The sequence below is a fragment of the Mobula hypostoma genome, chromosome 15 (genome assembly GCF_963921235.1).
Source record: "Mobula hypostoma chromosome 15, sMobHyp1.1, whole genome shotgun sequence".
Classification (NCBI taxonomy): domain Eukaryota; kingdom Metazoa; phylum Chordata; class Chondrichthyes; order Myliobatiformes; family Myliobatidae; genus Mobula; species Mobula hypostoma.
Genome location: NC_086111.1, coordinates 32,470,901 through 32,488,607, shown reverse-complemented (window position 1 = coordinate 32,488,607; position 17,707 = coordinate 32,470,901). Strand labels below are relative to the sequence as shown.

Sequence of the window (17,707 nt, the reverse complement as noted above, 5' to 3'; positions counted from 1 at the left end):
GTCAAGTTGGCAGACTTTAATATAACATGATTTTTAAATAAAGCATGGCTTTAAATGGTAAAATTGCTGCATAATACAGTACTGAAACGTGCATTACAAATTGAATAGATTTAAATAAATCCGCATTGTGATTTTTTTCTTAGCCGTGGCACCTGTCAAATCACAATAATCTTGGGTGAATAACTCTAAGACACTCTAAAGAACAGTTTCTCACCAATGACTCCTGGATGGAAGGACTTCTAAAAAGGCTCGAAAGATCATGTCCTCATCCACATCAAACATCTTGTCAATAATCACTCTACACACACACACACGCACACACACACACACAAAGTATTATTTGCTATAGAGCATCAAGAATGCTTGCTGCTTAAGAGTTATTGCAAGCATAAGTTGGCATCTTCAAAACAAGAGGGAGGAAGATAAAGATATAAATGCATGAAAAAGAACCATATGATTCAAAACTGGGGAAGTTTGAGGCATGCAATCCAAAGTTATTTCACAATTCTAAATTCAAAGTAGATAGATCATAAGGACAATAGACAATAAACAATAGACAATACATGCAGGAGTAGGCCATTCGGCCCTTCGAGCCAGCACCGCCATTTACTGTGATCATGGCTGATCATCCACAATCAATATCCAGTTCCTGCCTTATCCCCATAACCTTTGATTCCACTATCTTTAAGAGCTCTATCCATCTCTTTTTTGAAAGCATCCACAAACTTGGCCTCCACAGCCTTCTGGGGCAGAGCATTCCATATATCCACCACTCTCTGGGTGAAAAAGTTTTTCCTCGGCTCCGTTCTAAATGGTCTACGCCTTATTCTTAAACTGTGGCCTCTGATTCTGGACTCACCCATCAGCAGGAACATGTTTCCTGCCTGCAGCGTGTCCAATCCCTTAATAATCTTATATGTTTCAATAAGATCCCCTCTCAGCCTTCTAAATTCCAGAGCATATAAGCCCAGTTGCTCCAATCTTTCGACATATGACAGTCCCACCATCCCAGGAATTAACCTTGTGAACCTACGCTGCACTCCCTCTATAGCAGGAATGTCCTTCCTCAAATTTGAAGACCAAAACTGCACAGAGTACTCCAGGTGTGGAGTCACCAGGGCCCTGTACAAGTGCAGAAGGACCTCTTTGCTCTTATACTCAATTCCCCTTGTTATGAAGGCCAGCATGCCATTAGCTTTCTTCACTGCCTGCTATACTTGCATGCTTGCTTTCAGTGTCTGATGTACAAGAACACCTAGATCTCATTGTACTTCCCCTTTTCCTAACTTGACTCCATTTAGATAATAATCTGCCTTCCTGTTCTTACCACCAAAGTGGATAACCTCACATTTATCCACATTAAACTGCATCTGCCATGCATCTGCCCACTCACCCAGCCTGTCCAAGTCACCCTGCATTCTCATAACATCCTCCTCACATTTCACACTGCCACCCAGCTTTGTGTCATTGGCAAATTTGCTAATGTTACTTTTAATTCCCTCATCTAAATCATTAATATATATTGTAAACAGCTGCAGTCCCAGCACTGAACCCTGCGGTCCCCACTGGTCACCGCCTGCCATTCCGAAAGGGACCCGTTAATCACTACTCTTTGTTTTCTGTCAGCCAGCCAATTTTCAATCCATGTCAGTACTCTGCCCTCTATACCATGTGCCCTAATTTTGCCCACTAATCTCCTATGTGGGACTTTATCAAAGGTTTTCTGAAAGTCCAGGTACACTACAGCCATTGGCTCTCCCTTGTCCATTTTCATAGTTACATCCTCAAAAAATTCCAGAAGATTAGACAAGCATGATTTCCCCTTCGTAAATCCATGCTGACTCAGACCGATCCTGTTACTGCTATCTAGATGTGTCGTAATTTCATCTTTTATAATTGACTCCAGCATTTTTCCCACCACCAACGTCAGGCTAACCGGTCTATAATTCCCTGTTTTCTCTCTTCCTCCCTTCTTGAAGAGAGGGACAACATTAGCCACCCTCCAATCCACAGGAACTGATCCTGAATCTATAGAGCATTGGAAATTGATTACCAATGCATCCACGATTTCTAAAGCCTCCTCCTTAAGTACCCTGGGATGCAGACCATCAGGTCTCAGGGACTTATCAGCCTTCAGACCCAACAGTCTATCCAACACCATTTCCTGCCTAATATAAATTTCCTTCAATTCATCCATTACCCTAGGTCCTTTGGCCACTATTATATCTGGGAGGTTGTTTGTGTCTTCCCTAGTGAAGACAGATCCAAAGTACCTGTTCAACTCGTCTGCCATTTCCCCATAATAAATTCACCCGTTTCTGTCTTCAAGGGCCCAATTTTGGTCTTAACTATTTTTTTCCTTTTCACATACCTAAAGAACCTTTTACTATCCTCTTTTATATTCTTGGCTAGTTTACCTTCGTACCTCATTTTTTCTCCACGTATTGCCTTTTTAGTTACCTTCTGTTGCTCTTTAAAAGTTTCCCAATCCTCCGGCTTCCCACTCACCTTTGCTATGTTATACTTCTTCCCTTTTATTTTTATACTGTCCATTACTTCTAATGAAGTAAGGGGAGGCCATCCTTATCAGCCACAGCCTCCCCTTACTCCCCTTAGGATCTTTCTTCCTCTTTGGAATGAACTGATCCTGCACCATCCGCATTATTCCCAGAAACACTTGCCACTGCTGTTCCACTGTCATCCCTGCGAGGGAATTGTTCCATTGAACTTTGGCCAGCTCCTCCCTCATAGCACCATAATTCCCTTTGTTCAACTGTAATACTGACACTTCCCAGTTTCCCTTCTCCCTCTCAAATTGTAGATTAAAACTTATCATATTATGGTCACTACCTCCTAATGGCTCCTTTACCTTGAGGTCCCTGATCAAACCCGGTTCATTGCACAACACTAAATCTAGAATTGCGTTCTCTCTGGTAGCCTCCTGTACAAGCTGTTCTAAGAATCCATCTCGGAGGGACTCCACAAACTCCCTTTCTTGGGGTCCAGTACCAACCTGATTCCTCCAGTCTTACCTGCATGTTGAAATCCCCCATAACAACTGTAGCGTTACCTTTGCGACATGCCAATTTTAACTCTTGATTCAACTTACACCCTACATCCAGACTACTGTTTGGGGGCCTGTAGATAACTCCCATTAGGGTCTTTCTACCCTTAGAATTTCTCAGTTCTATCCATACTGACTCTACGTCTCCTGATTCTATGTCCCCCCCTTGCAAAGGACTGAATGTCATTCCTCACCAACAGAGCCACCCCACCCGCTCTGCTCATCAGTCTGTCCTTTTGATAGGACGTATAACCTTGAATATTCATTTCCCAGGCCCGATCCACTTGAAGCCATGTCTCTGTTATTCCCACAACATCATACTTACCAATTTCCAACTGTGCCTCAAGTTCATCCACCTTATTTCTTATACTCTGGTATAGGTAAAGGAGAGCAAGTTATTCAGAAGGAAAACAATTTTCCAGATTTAAAAGATTGATCATTGAGACTAACACATACTGTGCAATTTTAAAACTTCAATCAAAAATTTTTTAAATTTATTACTTTCTTACTTCTCCACGAAACACATTTTAAATACACATGTTTGTATATACATGGACATACATGGTAAATTTCTAATTGGTGAACAAGTGGCTATCACGTCCTTTTTTGCTTGTTTCACTTTTGATCACAACACAAGGAAAAGTCTGTTGTTGAGAAATAGGAAATCAGCTGTAATGTAGATTATAGCATATCTGTGCTTTTATTTGATTTTTAAATCAAAATGAATGTTAAAACAGCAGGCAGAGTTCTGAGTCTAAAGATTATGGAGCAGGCAAGATTGATTGATGAGCATGCATAGAAACAGTGGGGATGACTACCTGAACCACAAGATTTGCAACAATTAAATTTAGTCACCACAAAGAGTGACTTCAAAGCTCAACAGCTGATGCTTGCTATATACTTGGAATTTTGGTACTTTTGCTACTAAATAAAGGAATTTGTAAACCAAACAGGAACACACAGAGATCCTAAGAGGAGTATGGCAAATTGATGTAACATTTCCTTTGTTCCTTTGTTGCAAGTTTGCAAAATCCAATCTCAAAAGCACAAGAAACCTTCAGGACAACAAATACTTACGTTCACCCTCCCCAAAAGTAAGCAACTATAATGGAACCGCTATACTTGCTCATGCTGTGACAAGTCAGTGCAAAGTTGCGACACTTTAGTCAAGTCACGTAACCTAGCTACAGAAGCATAAATAAAATTGATCAACTCACTGAACAAGATCTTCAACAAAGTTTGCACAATGGGAATAAATGAACAAAAAGAAACAGCATCAGAGGGTTGTTGCCACCCTATACAGTTGAAGACAATATCCCTGGCCCTATTTTTTTAAATATATTTTTGACAAATGTAAACATTATGTACAAGTACTTAAAATGTTCCAAGACTGCTTTGGTTTAGGTACATTATTATAGTATGGGGAAGGAAATCCAATTAATGCTCTTGCATGACCAGTTAATTTATTATCTACTAATTAATCCCTTAATTGAGTAACTGTAACTGGATTCTGTTCTACTCCTCATGCATATTTATTAAATATTAGGCACTCTATGAATATGAAATATATTAGGACAACTATATTTGATAGCTACAAGGATGGACGTACACTAAATGACAAAGCTCAGTTCAGCCTTTTGTTACTTCAACCATTCACAGTTCTTCATTCAGTTCCATCCGCTTCAAAGTTGCTGCGCCTCCCCGAAAGTTGTGAAGTGATGCTAATCCGGCATACTGACCTATTTTCCTGACACCCACGAAAAATGTGAAATGATTAAGATCGCTTAATCTTCATGTGTCATTAATTCAAAACTACAATGCTATGATTGATAAAAAAAATGTGCTCTTTTGTTCTCTTCCTGTTGCACATTTTAACCATGTCAAATTGTATTTTGCTGAGGCAATCCTCATTTGATGAACAGATTATTTAAAACCAGCATGCATAAATAATATGTAATAATATCTAAACAACCATACACATCAGCTTCTCTCTCTCTGAACATTTCTAACACAGCACCGGATAGAATTTTTAACATTACAGTTTACAGAATGAAGTTCACAATAAGCCTTTGTTTTCTGTATTTGCACAATGATACACCAATTACTCATTCAAGATCCAATATTATTAATTATCTTATACATAAATTTTATACAAAAACTGCTGTATCTGGAAAGTAAAACTTAAACATTGTCACGTTTTAAATTTGTACTTTATATTAGGTTGTACAAATATCACTCGTACTCTAAAATGTAAGGGACATACAGAAATGCCTCACAGTGTCCCTCCCCTTTCAACTCCAACTCATCTTTTTTTTCCAGTCCTGCTGAAGGGCCTCAGCCCGAAGCGTCAACTGTTTATTCTTTTCCATAGATGCTGCCTGGCCTGCTGAATTCCTCCGGCACTTTGTCTGTATTGTCATGGTGTCAAATTTTGTTTTACTGATGTGTTGCCTAAAACATCTCTGGTCAAAATTGTGCTTCACCTAGATCGTTCAACATCATTTAAGCTGTCTAAGTCAATGCAAAGGTCCATGTTGATTAATGTTTAGCCTGTACAGTATAATGAATGGTTCAATGTCTCTAATCCATTCTCAGCATCAGCGTATCGAGTTCTGAAAGGAGCTATTGTCTATTAAACTTCTTTTTGGCACTGCAGGTGGACAAAAAGGACAGTGCATATTTTTAACTTGACCTACACTAATTCACAAATTCTAGTAGCACTATAGCATGGGTGTTGCAAATACATGTGGGATATAAATGAGTAAGGAATTAGTATCAATCCTTTTACTAAATTGATTCTAGGCTAGTGTTAAAGAAACAAGCCACATCATCCTATTTACAGAGTGCTATACATGAAGTTAAGAGGCTCTCTGCTCAAGGAGAAACAGGTTCTTCCTTTCCCTTTAGGTGCAGAGCAGCACTGAACAATAGCTGCACAAATCTATTTGCAATGGAAGATAAGAGTGTTCCCTTTATACATCTGAAGAGTACAATGCAATGAAGTGGATTGGATAGATTGGCGTATATGTTGGAAATCCAATATATTTCTGGTGCAGAACTGATATGGTGTCTGAAAGCAATCAATTGAACTGATTTGCATTCAGACATGTTCCATCCCAGATCAAGTTATTCTGTTTGAATGCGCAAGCACGTGCAACTAACATGACTTCATGGCTTCAGAAGTATACAAATCCACTTATTGACAAATATTCTTTCAGGAAAAACTCTGCTGGCTTGTGCATGATAAAACACAAGTCTGCTCTTTCAGACAACAAAATCACGCATTGCAACAACAGTTAATACAAAAGAAAATACATACACGTGAATAGTGAACTCAAGTCATTCTGTTAGTAGATATGAACATCACTGAGACTGTTCTTATGTAAACACATCAAAATAGACCATCATTTCCACAGTCCGAGTCGTAACTTGACAGTTCAGATCATTCTCCTTTGGGGAACATTCTTACCTTATTCCTTTAATAAATGTCATAAATATACTGAGTGGCCCACTCTAGATTACTCAGTGGAGTCTTGCTCTCATGTATGGACAATCTAATTATGGTAGAAATAATTTACCTAGTGTACAGCAATCATATATTCAAGCACTGTTGTAATCGATTGGGCACCTTATCCACAGAGTGGGACATGCTGTTCTAATTGAAAGGCTCTTGTTTTGAGGAGCACGCCTGATCTGACAGACCAATTCAAAATCCCAAAACCTTCAACCCAGTGCTAATTGATTGACTGTTTATTCTCCAAACAGGACTTTCAATTTCCTGACTGCCAATCCTTTGACTCTACCACCTTCTTACCAACAAACTGTTTATCACCACATTGTAACTCCCTATTCTAAAAGACCAAATTCTTTCTCAATCTCAGTCCAAATTGATGAAAATCTAATCCCAAAACTGTGAATAGCAGCTCTAACTAACCTAGTCCCTAATCCCTGGACTGTACCTCGTAATTCGCAATGACTGAATCCTAATCCCTGAACTATTACTGATGTACTAAGTAAAGAAAAACATTTACCCTAATTGGACCCCATATATATAATTTAGAGGCGGTCACCCAGTCCTAACTGACTGGTTGCATATTTCAAACTAAAGTACATCCCATGCATGTTTAGTATCGATACACCTGAATCCTACCAGTCACGAAGAAACTATCTTCCAGTGAAACAAGATCTGTGTAAACCAAGGTGACGTTAAGCAAGCTAAAACTGCGTGCCCTGCTATTAAAGTTGAGGGGTGATTGGATCAAGGAATTTTAAAGGATAGCTAGGAATACTAATAGAGAGAGCGAGAAAAACTATTCCTACTGTTTGTGGAGTTAGGGATTTAAAAACATAGACAAAAAAGCTAGGCTCTTCAGAAATGAAATAATAAACAGGCAAAACACAATAGAAACTGAGCTTTCTCCTGTATGAACAGCTAAAGGAAGGTTAAAAGGCACGCCATTTAAGCACTAAAACTTTACAATGTGAATCATGCAGCATGTGAATGATGCTCTTTTTTGCAGTTCTGGCCTATTTATGTGATGTAGAACTGAAATACTGTCTGAAGAGAACCTATGAAAGGACTGAAAAATTGCTGAAGTAGAGAAATAATTAATTGATAAAAATGATAAAAATGTATTATCATTTTCATTAACCAAAGATTTTAGGGGAAAGATGACAAAGGACTGAGGTTATATATCAGCCACAATCTTGTTGAGTAGCTAAAGAAGCTAAAGATCCGTTCCTATGTGCTATGTAAATATCTCCATGCACCATAATCCGTTTTTTGTCTACTGTATCTTTGATGCACGACATAATAAATTGCCTGCAGCACTAGCCACAGTCCTTTCAAAGATACAACTCTTTCTTTTATTTGCCAGTTGGCAACAGAATCGTGAGAGACTTTTAGCTTGGGGAAATTTGCTTTTCTGGGTAATCTGGTAATCAAAACATGAAACATTTTGTGACAATAGGCATGTTAAAGCATGAATGATAATTTTGGGAGAACATACCCTGGTAATGTTGACAAAGAAATATAAATACAAAGCAATTATCAAAATATTGCGACAGCAGGGATTTGGATGTCAATAAATAAGCAATCCAACTCAATTGTGAATGACAAGTTGATTAACCAAAATCAAATTTATCACTCTCTTACGTGACATGAAATACATTGTTTTGTGGAAGCCGTACAGTGCAAAGACAGAAAATTACTATAAATTACAAAATCAACCGGATTAAAAAAGGAATAATGAGGTGGTATTCATGGGATTATGGACCATTCAAAAATCTGATGACAGAAGGGAGGAAGCTGTTTCTAAATCAGTGAGTATATGTCTTCTGGCACATGTACCTCCTCCGTAATGGAAGTAACAAGAAGAGGGCGTGTCCCAGAATGTGAGTGTTTTTAATGATGGATGTCACCTTCTTGAGGCACTGCCTCTCGAAGATGTCCTCAATGGGGAGAAAGGTTGTGCCTGTTATGGTGTTTGTTGGTTGTGTCTACAGTCCACTGCAGCCTCTTGCAGAGCTTAAGAGTAGAGATGGAATATATTCCTGTGCAATTGAAAACAGGAGAAGCTAAAAGCTAAAAGCAGGTTCATAAAATCAGATTCATCACTGAATCACCATTCTCTTAAAAGTGTGTACCTAGCATAGAATCATACTCATATAAAATGAAAACAATACAAATATAATTAAAGGTAAAGGCTGCAGATCATTTCTTTTTCATTGGTTTCAGCTATAGAAAGTAAATGTCAATTTTTCATTTGATCTTTTTCTCTTCACCTCATAGCATGTTGTATATTACTAATTTGCCTTGAAATAACACAAAAATTTTACAGTTTTGTTGTTCACACGAGGCTTAAGAAAAATGTTTTCTGGGTCAGATTGCATCAGAGATCATTCCAAGATAAACATCACCCTGGTATTCCCAAACAAAATCCATCTGAATGTGGGACATCATCTTTCATTAGGAAATCACTCCATTGGGAATGTTCTATGCGAATCCACCCCCCCCCCCTTAGCAACAGGGGCACTGAGGAGCTGATCGGTAGGCATATGTTGGAAAGGTTAAAAAATAACAGGGTTGTTGTCATGGGTGACTTCAACTTCCCAAATACTGATTGGAATTTTTTTAGTGCAAGGGGATTAGATTTTGGGGCAGAATTTCTTAGGTGTGTCCAGGAAGGATCTCTGACACAATATGTAGAGAGGCCAACCAGATGAGAGGCCATAGTGGATCTAGTACAAGACATGAACCTGGTCAGAAGACAGATGTCCCTGAGAATTAACATTTCAGAGATGGCCACCACATCTCCTTGACCTTTACAATAGCCTAGGGCAGACAGTATGGAAAAGCATTTGATTGGGGGAGAGCTAATTATGATAATTTTAGGCAGGAATTTAGGAGAATAAATTGGGAACAAATATTCTTGGAAAATGCATAGACTGGAGATTGCTCTGTTATCTCAACTCAGACGCTTTCTTGCACCATCATTGCAGCCATGGAAGGTCTTTGAGGTTTGATAGCCTCCCTCTCCAGTTAAGAGCAGGGTGTTGATATGGAATTTCAAGTTCTATAAAGTCAATCCAACAGCAATCACATGGGTAAAATTTTGACGAATTTTGTCATTGTCTTGACAGATATCATTGCATTTTATGCACCTTCGAAGAGCGAAAAGCAGATTCTGGGCAACGATGATCTTATTATCCAAGCAGCATAACATCTTTAACTACAACAACTTCATCATACATATGAGGGGCGATTGATAAGTTCGTGGCCTAAGGTAGAAGGAGATGAGTTATACAGCTCTTGTTACATGCACGTGCAGTTCAAGTCTTTGAGTGAAAATGCAGAAAGTTTGAAGTTAATAACTCATCTCCTTCTACCTTGGGCCATGAACTTATCAATCACCCCTGCTGTGGACCACTCCTGGAGGTCCAAGACACCAACTTCTACAAAGAAGGGATCCGTATGCTCCATGACCGCTGGACTAAGTGTGTAAATATAGGAAAAATAAATGTGCCTAGGTTTTCTAAGATTGACTCCTTCCACCTTAGGCCACGAACTTATCAATCACCCCTCGTAGCAATTTTAACACTGCAAAATGCTGCAAGATATCCCACCAGGTATTGCATAAAAAAAAATTGAGACATCAAGAAATATTAAAGGTGGATCAAAAGCAGGGTCAAAATGGTAATTGTGAAGAATGCCATTTAAAAAAAAAGCCCGGGATGAAGAGATTGCTAAAGTTTCATGACTTCCTATCTTATTGGTGTAGAGATCAAGAGGCCAGGTTGGGGTTATGAAGATTGTAGAACCATATGAAAGTTAGAGAGGAGCAAGGCCATTGAGATATTTGACAGTTAATACAAGAAAAAAAATAAACACTGCACTATTGCTTAACTGAAGTTAATTTAGGTCAAGCAGACAGAGAGTTGAATGAAAGGATTTAAGATATTATCATACTGGCAACAGTTAACTTTGTGAAAATTAACAGGCAGATTGCACTGAGGTATTCCAGTATGTTCTTTTGGCATATAATGCATTGATATCATTGATCATCAACTAATTATCATGCATAGCCACTCTGGATAATTATGTTATATAATCCACTTGGAATAAAGCAGCAACTGTAGCAGAGCTCTCTGCAATACCCCACACAGCAACACCACGCATTAACAGCTGCCCTTCATTGTCACTGGATCCATTGGGGAACATGGACAAATGTCATGATTTCTTAGGAAAGTTTGAATGAACAGTGTTCAACTGAAAAATTTTAGATGTATAATCACAGGAGGACTACTTCATAAAGAGAGTTACAAATTCACTCCCCAAGCTCAAGGAGAGTAACGTTGCTAAGGTGTTAAACACTGTGGGGATGGAGCCAAATCATTTAGCAAGTTGATTTCTGTGAGGTCTGATTAATCAAGCTTCACCCAAACAAATCAATAAATGGCTTGGAATATTTAATGATCTTTACTCTTACATATATTCTTTTTTCTATCAGAGGAGAGCTTAAAGTTCTATCAATTTACTGTATGGTTAGGAGCACTTTTTTGAATTGCTATTTCAAGATGTGAGTATTGTTGGCAAAGCCAACAGCTGTTGCTCATTGCTAATTACTTTGTGAAGGTGACAGTGAATCACCTTTTTCAGTTACGGCATTCCTTCAGGTAAAAGCATTCAGTGTTGAAAAATGAAGAAAGTTCCAGGATGTTGATTGATGTACCCCTTGAAGGGGAAACTGTGGGCAGCATTCCCTTAGTCCTGCAGCTGTAGTGCTTCTTGATTGGGATTGTTGATTTGGGAAATGTTGTTATAGAGTACCTTTGTGTGACTGCCATATATTTTGGCAATGTGGCCCATTTTTCCAGTGGTGAGGGAATAAACATGCAAGATGACAGATGAATGCCAATCAAGAGTGTTTCTTTGACCAAGATAATGAAGAGCATAGAGTCAGGAGTCCAAGAGAAATATAGCAGAGAAACAGGCTCTTTGGCCTAACAAGCCTACACTAGACATCAGAATCCTGTTTATATTAGCCCGACATTAATTCCTTTCTTTTATTCTTTCCTGCATCCTTTCTGATGCTCTCATATTGTACCATGCACAAGAGGCAACTTAAAGTGATTAATTAACTTACCGATTTGCACATCTTTGGCATGTGAGAGGAAACTCACACAGCCATGAGGAGAATGTAAAGCCTCCACACAAACAGAACACGAGAGGTCAGGATTGAACTTGGGTCTCTCGCACTCAGAGGTAGCAGTTCCACCATCTGCACCATTGTGCTGTCCATCTTGAGTATTAATGGGACTGGCCTAATCAGTACAATGTGCCAAGTATTCAGTCACAATCCAGAGTATACCATTTACTGTAGGTAGTGCAAAGACTTGGGAGCGAACCACTCGACACAAAATCAGCAGTCCAGCTCCTGTAAACTTGTGATTTTTCTGACTAGTCAATACCACCCCCTGCCCCCACCACAAAGTGTTGATGATGTGGAACCTGGCTATGATAATGCTTCTGATTGCCAAGGGAAGGTAGTTGCACTCCCTCTTGATAGAGATTGCCTGGCATTTCTAGCTTGATTGTTCGCTGAAAATTATTTCCATATTCCTTACAACGTAGGAGGTATTTGAGCACTTTGAGTCTACGCTAACTCATATAGCAATCCCATTCTTCCACTAATTGTCCAATAAACCCTTTCACTCTACATTCCCTTGCACAGGAGTAATTCTTAGTGGATGATTAACTGCCAGGTCACACATCTTTGGCCAGTACGAAGAACCCGTTGCACCCAGAGGGAATCCAAACAGACATAAGAACTACATTACAACTCCACATAGACAGCACTTGGAGGTAAGGATTGAGTCATGGTCATCCTTTCTCTTCCTACACATAGACAGAGACCTTTTTCATTTTCTGAGGAGTTGTGAATGCAATTGATTTTAACCAAACATTCTCAATTTCAACAGAATGAACGTGCAGATTGAAACTTTCATTTTAAATATCGCCAGATATTCAATTATGAGTCTGGAGATTGTTGAAAACACAGTCTTTGAAAATTCTGACTTTGCAATGTCAGCAGACACCTGTCCAAGGTCTATAGCATTGACTGCATGGACCCTGCTAATTTCAGTGGTACCTGTCAGGAAGGAAATTACCTCCAATGCCCTTTGACTTTCTCCAATAAATTTCTGAATTGGGGTGTGATGCTACTATATCCATCTTACACTGCCCTTCAACTTCACTGGACATACAAACGTAAAACATTCATAGTGAGGTGGGACTATTATCATGGACTACTGTATATAGAGAGTGTATGATTCTCTGTGTTCACAATTCATCAGATTTAGGTATTGGTAACCCTAACTTTATCCTCAAGGATGGCTCTGACATTATCAGAATCAGATTCAACATCACCAGCATATGTTGTGAAACTTGTTAACTTTACAGCAGTAGTACAATGAAATACATGATAAATAGAGAAAAATATTGAGTTACAATAAATATATATGTCTATGAAATAATTAAGTTAAAATAGGTAGTGTAAGAAACAGAAATAAAAAAGTAGTGTGGTAATGCTCTGAGGTAGTGAAAAGGATGAGAGTGTTTGCATTCGAAAAGCAGTGATTTATGTCACTAATAGTTGGCAATAAATAAGCAGTAAGACAATTTAGATCTGTTTTTCACACTGTGGTTTCAAGCATTCAGACTTGGAGATGCTAGAAATGGCATGGAGTGAAAATAAAACAATTTCATAACTTCGACAAGTTAGGAACTACAATAAATTTGAAGGAATCGACAATTAACTTGAATGTTAAAATGAAAATGAAGATTTGGAGGATGCAATCATCGAAAGGTTTGTATGAAGGTAGTCTATCATCTGCACTAGTGTCTTTGTTGATTTTTCTCATTTACAATCAATTAAAAGAACAGTGTACACTGGAGGAATTCCTCCATTGAAACTATTAGGAACTATTACAGTTTTACAGTACTGTAATATTACCAGTATTGCTCTCATTTGTGCTATATTTCATTCAGATACATAATTTGTTCAACCAACACAACTCAAAGTTGCTGGTGAATGCAGCAGGGCCAGGCAGCATCTTTAGGAAGAGGTACAGTCGATGTTTCGGGTCGAGACCCTTCGTCAGGACTAACTGAAAGAAGAGCTAGAAAGAGATTTGAAAGTGGGAGGAGGAGGGGGAGATCCAAAATGATAGGAGAAGACAGGAGGGGGAGGGATGGAGCCAAGAGCCGGACAGTTGATTGGCAAAAGGGATACGAGAGGATCATGGGACAGGAGGTCCAGGAAGAAAGAAAAGGGGGAGGGGGGGAAAAGCCCAGACGATGGGCAAGGGGTATAGTCAGAGGGACAGAGGGAGAAAAAGGAGAGAGAGAGAAAGAATGTGTGTATATAAATAGTTAACGGATGGAGTACGAGGGGGAGGTGGGGCATTAGCGGAAGTTTGAGAAGTCAATGTCCATGCCATCAGGTTGGAGGCTACCCAGACGGAATATAAGGTGTTGTTCCTCCAACCTGAGTGTGGCTTCATCTTTACAGTAGAGGAGGCCGTGGATAGACATATCAGAATGGGAATGGGATATGGAATTAAAATGTGTGACCACTGGGAGATCCTGCTTTCTCTGGCGGACAGAGCGTAGGTGTTCAGTCAAATGATCTCCCAGTCTGCGTCGGGTCTCACCGATATATAGAAGACCACATCGGGAGCACCGGACGCAATACATCAGCCCAGCTGACTCACAAGTGAAGTGTGGCCTCACCTGGAAGCCATGAACATTGACTTCTCAAACTTCTGCTAATGTCCCACCTCCCCCTCATACCCCATCTGTTATTTATTTATATACACACATTCTTTCTCTCTCTCCTTTTCTCCCTCTGTCCCTCTGACTATAACCACTGCCCATCCTCTGGGTTTCCCCCCTCCCTCTTTTCTTTCTCCCTGGGCCTCCTGTCCCATGATCCTCTCATATCCCTTTTGCCAATCAACTGTCCGGCTCTTGGCTCCATCCCTCCCCCTCCTGTCTTCTCCTATCATTTTGGATCTCCCCCTCCCCCTCCCACTTTCAAATCTCTTACTAGCTCTTCTGTCAGTTAGTCCTGACGAAGGGTCTCGGCCTGAAACGTCGACTGTATTTCTTCCTAGAGATGCTGCCTGGCCTGCTGCATTCACCAGCAACTTTGAGTTGTGTTGCTTGAATTTCCAGCATCTGCAAAATTCCTCGTGATTACATAATTTGTTATCCAATTTGCCTTTTTTAAAAAAATATTTCCATGAATCTTCAGCTGATTGGGCAGACAGTTAATTGGTACAAAATGTACAGGTCCTGATGTGTCCCAATTAATCTGAATCACTGTATTATATAAAATTAGAAGTACAAAAAGAGAACAAAAAATAGTGAGGTTGTGTGCATGGGTTCATCGTCCATTCAGAAATCTAATGACAGTGGGGAAGAAGCTGTTCCTAAAACCTAGAGATTGTGTCTTAAGGCTGCTGTACCTCCTCCCTGATGGTAGTAATGAGAAGAGGGCATGTCTGAGGTGATAGAGGTCCTTAATGACAACTGACACCTTTATGAGGCATCGCCATTTGAAGATGTCTTCGATGATGGGGGGGTGGGGGGGTTGGAGCTACTGACCATGATAGAATTGGCTGAGGTTGCAATGTTCAGCAGCTTTTTCTGATCCTGTGCAGTGGCTCTTCCATATCCAGTAGTGATGCAACCAGTTAGATGGCTCTCCGTGGTGCATCTATAGACGTCGGTGACATACCAAAATTCCTCAAATACCTGATGAAATGAATTGAATCAAATTGCTTTTATTTCTTACATCCTTCACATACATGAGAAGTAAAAATCTTTACATTACATCTCTGTCTAAATGTGCAATGTGCAATTTATAGTCATTTGTAATAAATAGTATGTACAGCAGGACAGTCAATATAGCATAAAAATACAATTGTATCAGCATGAATTAATCAGTCTGATGGCCTGGTGGAAGAAGCAGTCCCAGAGCCTGTTGGTCCTGACTTTTATGCTGTGGTACCATTTCCCGGATGGTAGCAGATGGAACAGTTTGTGGTTGGGGTGACTCGGGTCCCCAATGATCCTTCAGGTCCTTTTTATACACCTTACTTTGTAAATGGCCTGAATAGTGGGAAGTTCACATCTACAGATGCGCTGGGCTGTCTGCACCACTCTCTGCAGAGTCCTGCGATTGAGGGAAGTACAGGTAGTGATGCAGCCAGTCAGGATGCTCTCAATTGTGCCCCTGTAGAAAGTCCTTAGGACCTAGGGACTCGTACCAAATTTCTTCAACCATCTGAGGTTAAAGAGGCACTGTTGTGCCTTTTTCACCACACAGTGGTATGTACAGGCCACATGAGGTCCTCGGTAATGTGCATAGTGAGGATCTTAAAGCTGTTCACCCTCTCAACCCCAGATCCATTGATGTCAATAGGGGTTAGCCCATCTCCATTCCTCGTGTAATCCACGAGCAGCTCCTTTGTTTTCGTGACATTGAGGGAGAGGTTGTTTCCTTGACATCACTGTGTCAGGGTGATGACTTCTTCACTGTAGGCTGCCTTGTTATTACTTGAGATAAGGCTCAAACAAAGCTGATATTATGTTTTCTTTGTAATTGCATCAATATGTTGAACTTATGACAACCAGGAACTTGAAATTGCTCATCCTTTCCACTGCTGACCCCCTCATTGAGGATTGGTATGTGTTACCTCAACTTCCGCTTCCTGAAGTCCAGAATCAATTCCTTGGTCTTACCAATGTTGAGCGCAAGGTCTTTGTTGCGACATCACACAACCTGCTGATCTATCTCACTACTTTCCACCCCCCTGTCACCATCTGAAATTCTGCAAACAATCGCTGTGTAATACGCAATTTTATATCAGTATGGAAGCTTGTGAAATACTGCTTGTGCTATTTGTCCAACTCATGAAGGAGAGTCTGCTTAAAGAATACTGCAGAGGTGGCTGCAATTGTAGATCCAAGTAGCACAAACACTCAGTTGGGCTGTACGGTAGCACAGCCATTAGCACATCGCTTTACAGCACCAGTGACCGTGGTTCAATTACCACACTGTGTGTGAGGAGTATGTACTTTCTCTCCACAATCACATTCCTAAGATGAACGGGTATAGTTAATTGCTCATGTGTATAATTTGTTGACGCGGGTCTCCTGGGCCAGAAGGGCCTGTTACCATCCTCTATCTCTACATTATTATTATTTTTTAAAAACTCAGTTACCACCGATGATCATATTCAAGATTCCAAATGACTTGCATCCAGGCCTTTAAGTCTATCAGTGAAAAATCACAATGCTTCAAGTCTAGGCCAAGTTTTTCTTAGAAATCTTATATAGTGGAATTATAACAATAAAAACACACTAGATAAAACTCCCCCTTTGGCTCTTAAACATCGAAGTATGCTTGCAGGCACCACACAAGGTAAATTGGCTTGGCCACCCTTATAGTATTGCCATTGTGGTGACCCTCAAGCTCCTATCATGTGACCTGAGCTGTGTGAGAACTGTCACACAACACAGATGTCAATGATAAAATTAGGAATGATAGCAGTAGAATAAGTAAAAATCTAGCAGCTACATTTATCGTACAAACTAGTTCACTTGTATGAACCTTTCAACATCATTCCACTCTTCATATGCTGTATTTGAATTACCTTGGATTAGTTTTCCTGTATGCTGGTTTATCAGAAAAATTACATCCAACTCACATATTACATTGCCTTCCCAAATGGTAAAGGCTCCAGGCATTTAAACTACTTTTTCATGAAGATACTTGGGAAATACAGAGAAAACAAAGGAAAGAGAGGGACAAGGCATACACAAGAAAAGCTAAACTTAAATTATCATGAGAACAAGTGGCTAAGCCAAAAGAAAAACACATTTAAAGTGAAGTCTGTGCTACATTTGATTTGAAAGTAATACCCTTAATAGGTTAAGCATTTTAACTATTATAAATTGTATAGTTTGGCTCCATGAGATTTGGCTTTATCTTACTCACTGACTGTACTGTATAGCCTACATTCTAATTAGGGTCCAGTTTATGTTTTTAGTAACGCGTCATTGCATGCGCTATT

The 17,707-nt window shown here is 39.7% G+C and overlaps 1 protein-coding gene across 2 annotated transcripts in view; it reads right to left on the bottom strand.

Moving 5' to 3' along the window:
* The window catches only part of chl1b (cell adhesion molecule L1-like b), a 945,006-nt gene that overhangs the window by 762,112 nt on the left and 165,187 nt on the right, over nucleotides 1-17,707 (bottom strand). Inside the window, exons 1-2 of one of the 2 annotated variants that reach the window (XM_063067890.1) lie at nucleotides 4,674-4,724; nucleotides 3,390-3,435 (exon numbers count right to left, since the gene is read on the bottom strand). The exons of the other annotated variant lie outside the window; for it this stretch is intronic. The gene's annotated coding sequence lies outside the window, so the exon portion shown is untranslated. Of the gene's footprint in view, nucleotides 1-3,389; nucleotides 3,436-4,673; nucleotides 4,725-17,707 lie in introns of those variants that run through there. 2 annotated transcript variants of the gene reach the window in all.